Source organism: Uloborus diversus, chromosome 10 (genome assembly GCF_026930045.1).
Source record: "Uloborus diversus isolate 005 chromosome 10, Udiv.v.3.1, whole genome shotgun sequence".
Classification (NCBI taxonomy): domain Eukaryota; kingdom Metazoa; phylum Arthropoda; class Arachnida; order Araneae; family Uloboridae; genus Uloborus; species Uloborus diversus.
Genome location: NC_072740.1, coordinates 46,382,600 through 46,389,631, shown reverse-complemented (window position 1 = coordinate 46,389,631; position 7,032 = coordinate 46,382,600).

Sequence of the window (7,032 nt, the reverse complement as noted above, 5' to 3'; positions counted from 1 at the left end):
CCACTCACTAAAATCCACTACTGGAGATAGGGTTACAGACACACTTACACACACAACACAGACAGATGCGCCCAAAATTTTAAGAGTATAGACTAGGGGGCTCGGCTCCTTGCTCGTTTGGCTCACCAACTCCCGTTCACCACCTGAGATGGGGGCAATGCCGCCAGCGGCGAGTGACAATTGATGATTTTAATGCTTTATAGTGTATCAGGACATCCTCAGGACTGGAAGTCCGGCCTCGGCCCCTTAAGGTTTAGAGGAGTGAGAAACAGGGTGGAATCGCTTCGTCTGGATGTTCTGTACCCAACGGTACTAGTATAGTCCTGGTAGACATTGCCAGTACGGTGGAGATACGCACAGTAAAAAAAATCCGAAACGTTACTGATTTTTTCCGTGGAACGTCTTGGGATTTCACAGGTTTTTCATCCACTTTCTGTGAAAATGAAGTATATCTGTCGATTTTTTTTTTGAATTGCTACAAGTTGTACGAATTCACACTTCTCACTGTTGTGAAAAATATTTTTTGCTCCCAGTTTAAAAATTAACTGAGCGTATTCATTAAGTATATCGGCTTTAGTTGGATAATGGCACGTCCAGACTGACTAAGCTCGAACAGAGACAGGGCTGTGGAGTAGGAGTCGGACTGATTTTGGGGTAAAGGAGTCGGAGTTATTGGGAAACATGCCGACTCCGACTCCGGCCTTTTTTTTCTCTTCAATTTTCACTGATTTTCCTTACATTAAAAAAAAACGACAACAAATTGGTTCGATTTATGTATGAGGACCTATTAATAGGAAAACAACCGCCATTGGCAAATAGCTGGCTTCCTTATTTTTCTAACATACTCCTTCTATTATAGCTACCTCCGCCAATCCGCTAGTTTAGTTAACTGTCTGCAAATATTTTGTTTCCTAATATTTTGTTAGTAGAAACAGTTCTTGAATAGAGGAAATAATCTTTTCCAAATAATAATTTTTTGAACTTTGATTTCAGTTATAAAATAGTAAAATAAATGTATCCCTGGTGTAAGTCTTGGCCCGTAGCGTGGGTAAAAACTTCTGAGGGGTGGCAAATTCAAATAAATTGTTGCGTGAAAGCAATAGTCCAAAAGATCCAATGAAATATTCAAAAAATCCTTTTTCAATTTCAAGACTATTCTATGAACTTGGTTCTCGTGGAATGGTATGAAATAAAATCAGTAATGATTTCTTGATTATAACGTACAATAAAAGTAAATCTTAAAAATCTTTACATGAAGGTTCATTATAAAGCAGTCAGTAAAATTTTAATTCAAAATCGAGTAAAGAAATATAGGTATATTTTCTAAGCTATTCGTGCAAAGCTTTATACCGCTGCATTTTGTGTAAAATTTGCTGCAGACGCATGTGTACCCATTCTCTCCTAGCATTAGGAGTATTCTATTGTCATTGAAATTTTATAGAGGTAATATAATTTAAGACTTATTTGGAAAAAAATTTGGATTTTAAGTATTTAAATTTTTAAATTTTATGAACTCTAAAATTAACTTGGGGTGCTCCCCCCCTTCCAGATGGTGTCACCCGGGGATTTTGCAAGAAAGCTTTTCTCTCTAAAGTTACAGTATTCAAAAATTGAATTCACACGATTTGATCAACGTTAACTTGATTAGCATTAAAAGGAGAGAAAATTAATCATTCTCATTTTGAGTAATCTCCCTTTAAAAATCACAGCTATTGGAAAAATATTGATTTTCAAACTGAATTTCCAACGTTGTATGCATCTTAGGTTTGTAATAAAACACGACGCGAAAATTTCATAAATAGGAACTAATTATTCAATCACTGTTTAGGGTTTTTTCCCTTTTCCTATGGGGGGGGGGGTGAAAAAAAAATAAAAAAGCCGGAGTCGGAGTTGGAGTCGGATGTTTTAAAATCCAGGAGTCGGAGTGGAAGTCGGCCATTTTACCTCCGACTCCGCAGTTCTGCGCAGAGAGAGAATTATAAGTTTCTGGATTCCGCAGTTTTGCAAGAATAGCAGACGAGTTAGACGCTTGTTACTTACTTGTTTGTTAGCAGTACCCATGTATGTAATAATGCTTTTGGTGCTTTCTTGGTAAATAAGGAAGGTGCCAAGCTATATTATGTTAAATGAACCTAAGTTTTCTCTGAAGGTCACAGATTAAGATACACGATTGGCTTTAACGGGGGAGATTCTTCAGAAAGATTCTAGGAGAATTTCAGGAAGGTCACTGAATTTTAACTTAAAACATTTCTGTTTTTTGAAAGATATGTTACTTGCTGATATCGGGCACATTAGCTTCTCTTTATTTTCCAGGAATGTTTCTGAATTGTTTTTACAGTGAGGTTACAGACACATACAGGGATAGACGCGCAGAGGTTTTTATAAAATAGATGTATTGCCGTTCCGACATAAATTTGTTACAATGCTTTCTATAAATTACATGGCTGTCGCGATAAAAGAAGTTCCGATTTCACAGCACAAGTGAATTCAGATAAGGTTACAGATTCGGTGATTTGAAAAATACAGAAAAAGTTGTTGTAGAAATTAAAGCATTTCTTTCCTAGTATATTTTATCGCTTTTGAAAGTAGTTATCTGCACCTCGTTTAAAAGCAAAACGTAGGATATGGAACTTTTAACTTTTGCTTGGATCTCCTCTGAAAATTGAATACGTATTTGAAAAATTTTAACATTAGGATTTTTTTTCCTTTTAGAAAATCCAATCAGTGTGATAAAGTACTGAACCTTCATATATTTTCGACTTAAAAAGCGGCACAAAACGGAAGAAATATAAATGAACTTCAGAACTCTTTGCAAAGAAGAGTTTTAAAGTTCATTTAATGACTCTTTAATTAACTTACGTAAAGAATCTTTAATTAACTTTTAGAAATGAAACATCTGCGACATTGTTATAAAAACCATTAACAATGTTCTCAAAACAAAACATCTGAGTAATCCAACTTTTTATTTATTTGTAAATAAAATTACTCACAAGATGTTTTTTCCGGAAATACTATGCCCGAAATATGCTAAACATAATTAGATATTTGCGAGTCAAAAATTGAGAAGTATCTCTTTAAAATGGAAACGTAAATAGGCCTCGAATAATGTGAAAGTGAACTCGATTAACTCCAGGCCTCGGGAACTTGAAGTCGTGCCAAATGGAAACTTCTTTAATCCCTTAAGTACTATAAAAATGAGGCATTAAACATATACAAAGTAGCACCAAAAGAGTAAAAAAATTGAGAAGGAGAGAAAAAATATCTTGAGTTATAAAAGAAAAAAGATGTTTTGAATTCAAGATTTTAATGAGGTTTCTGAAGCGTAAAGATCTCAAGATAAAGGGATGAATGTGTGATGGCTCGGGTGGACCTCTAGAAATTTCAAAGTATAATTTGAGGGAAAAAAATAACAGCCAACAATCAAACCAAGTAAGCTGTAAAGATGAAGATTTTTGGTCGCCACTCACCACGTGGCAATTAAATAAAAAACGTGAGGAATTAAAATACTAGCATATTTCGCTAACCGGTCACCACTTTTCCCAATCTCACTGCGTTATTAGTTAATATTAATGCCATTAATTAGTAGTAATAACTTTTGCTTAAACTGATAGTTTCTATGTTTTAAAGCAATTTAAATGTTAATTTCAAATTTAGTTACTTTTTTGAAAAAAAAGTCGAGGCTAGGGGAAAAAAAAAGGAATGGTGGCCACGTAATTTGCTTCTATTCGCCATTGGCAACCAGAAAGAATTCCCAATTTTACGTTTTAACAGATTACCAGAAAGAAAAATGTGAGTCATATAATATCAAAACACCATTTAACATTGGAAAGGAGGGGGAAGTAAATCACAGCTTGTCAAAATTTCCAGCATTTAAAAAAAAATAATTGCTTAAATTCCAAATTCTGGAAGTATATTTAGAAATACGAAAACTTTAATCAGTCGAAATAGCCTGCTTGAATATATTTTGAACAATGAAATTCACCTAAATCTACTTATTCAGCCTTGTAAAGGTTCAGATTTTTATTGAGAGCATAAAAAAATACTGATCATACAAAACATGTAAACGGCAGAGAAAACAGGGGGAGGGGGAGAGGAATTCATACAACTTGAAAAAACATTGAATGTAAAAACTTACATATGAAATGTAGTAATGCTTTAAAATAGCAGAAAAAAGTGCCTAACTCGATCTAAATGTTTAATCAAATTTCTCGAATTCCAAGACAAAGGAAGGGACGGTTAAACAAAAATACATTGTTAAAGAAATAATAATAAATAAAAAAATAAATAAATAAATTAAAAAAAAACAAAACAGAAACGTTCATAAAAAAATTAATGGCCTAAATTCTTCCAGTAATATTTCTGTCAAAATAAATAAATAAATAAATAAATAAAATAAATAAATAAATAAAATAAAATAAAATAAAATAAAATAAAATAAAATAAATAAGCAAAATAGTTTCTCATTAAAAGTCAGTAACCATCCTGAAATTAGCTGGGAATCTTTCTGGAGAGAATTTCAAAACCTTCCTTACAAACACCAATCACGTTCCCAGAATAAACCAGGAACATTTTAAGAACACTTGTGTATCTTAATAGTAATAGCTTGTCACCATCTTGACTTACAAAGGAAAGTACCTAAAGCACTTTAGCAAATAAGGCCACGGCCAATGCAGAATTTCAATCAAATATTTAACTCCTTATTTTCCTGTAATTCCTGCATAGTGAAAAATAAACTATTTCAAAGCTATTTCATAAATTAGTTAAAATCATAAACAGCTTAATTCTCCAAAAAAAAAATATTTTATTCCCACTGAGGATGATCAATTGGTTAATCAGGAAAATTGGATGATGTAATTTATTATTGCAAAACGCTAACATAAATGCAACGTAATGAAGCGTTCACTGACACACGTCATTACAAAACCGCTACAGCGGTTCAAAACTGACTTAAAGCAGCTAAGACTGAGAGTTGAATGAATGTCTTTGTGCTTGAAAAGTGAAATAAGAAGTAGTAACAACGTTTCATCGCACAAAATTGCAGATTACTGCCGACACGTGTTCGGATTTTGTGCAATGATGCCATTGTCATTGCAAAGCCGCTACCAGCGCAACGGTTTAAAAGTGACTTAAAGCAGCTAAGACTGAGAGTTGAATTAATGCCTTTGGCTTGAAAAGCAAAATACGAAATAACAACGTTTCATCGCACAAAATTTCAGATTACTAACACGTGCTCAACTTTTGTCGGACGTCTTTTCATCTAGAAGCTAATTTCTTTTACATTGAAAAAGGCGGTCCTTGTACCTTGTATCACCGAAACACATGCCTTCAGTAATCTGCAATTTTGTGCAATTAAACGTTTTGTTTCTTATTTTACATCAAAGACTGGCTCGAAGAACTTTCAAGTGCCGTATTTCATACTTTAACGATAAAGTTATCGATAGTTGATAGAATAAATCGTATAATTTAATTATTTTATATACTTTAATTGACTTGTCTAGTTGTTTCAAGAAATACCTAGTTTTTCTATGAAGTAAAGGATTTCCCACTTTAACAGTAACATAATACGAGTATTTTTATACAGAGAGATAGAGATATCTTAATAAATGTTTTTCAAACTAGGATCTAAACTTTCATGGGAGCTCACAAGTGCTCAGTTCCTGTACCTCACTTCATTATTTTTCTAGTGAATTTTTCAACTCTACATTAAACTTAAATATTAGACTCTGATGAATTTTTCGGCTTCTGTACTTCTTTCAATTCTTTTTTTTTTCTCCAGAAATTAGCATCTTTTCGGAATTGCGTTGTATTTTGAAAATTATATTAGAGGAGTACATATTTCATCTCCCTTTTACTCTCCATGTTAATCATGTACATCATGTTTCATGATCCTCTCTATAGATTACGCTTAGTTTTACTCCTAAAAACAGTAACATAATAATTTAATATCATTTTGCAATGCCCCTTTATGTCCATCAGCTCGGTTTAAGAAAGAAAAATACGCATATGCGGTTGCAAAGTTACAACCGGTTTAAATCTGACTTTAAAATCTGCTAAAACCGGTTCAAAGAAGCGCCGTATTTCATGCTTTGGATCAGACTCCGTAGATATTTACATTAAAGATATTTTTAAAAAATATATTTAAAACGGACAAGAATGTTGTAATAAGCACATGCATGCGCATTTGAAGGGAAAAAAAAAAGATTATGAAGCAAAAAAAAAAAAAAAAAAAAACACATAGGCATTCTAAGATCCCCAATTTCTCCATTTTTCTTTGCCTCTCTCATGTTTTAACAATGTTGTTAAATCTGTTGGCGTAAAACTGAAGAAAAATTTCCAATGCATTGTACACTTATCCAAAATTAAAAAATAAAATTATTATTATAAAAGCCAATTTAAAAGAACTATTAATGAGGTTCAAAGTAACTTTGAACCATATGAGAAATGTGAGGTAAAATAAGTTATTTTCATAAAAGTAGTGCAAACCAGGACATTTCTAAATGTTTACTAACTCCCCATTTTTATTTCAGAACATTGCTGAATATCTATAATTTTTATATTGGACAGAATATTACAATATAAGATCGAGAAATTACAACAACCTTAAATCAGCATTCATTAGTAACTTCCAAACAGTAACTGAGTAAATGGATTATAAAACTACTTGCGTACAATTTTGCCAACTTATTTTGTGAAATGAAATGCAGAAAACTGATACTATAACTTTGCCGGTAGAGTTCAGCATTTGGTGTGTAATTAAAATTTCTTCTTGAAGTCAACTTTTCTAAAAGGCATGAAAAAGTGCAAAGTTAACCTACATCGTTCGAAGTTACTCTATTTAAAAATTGGTGACTGAATCCCCCTCCTTCGCACTCGGCAGTTGTTCTTCACATTAAAAAAGCGATGATTGACGAACTAGGAATCAAGAATTCTTGGGATTACAGCAGAGCCCGATCATTCTGACATTGGACATGAGGCATATTTTTATTTCTGTGCCTCCCTAGGGCCCAACTAAGATATTTGAAGGCACTAGGC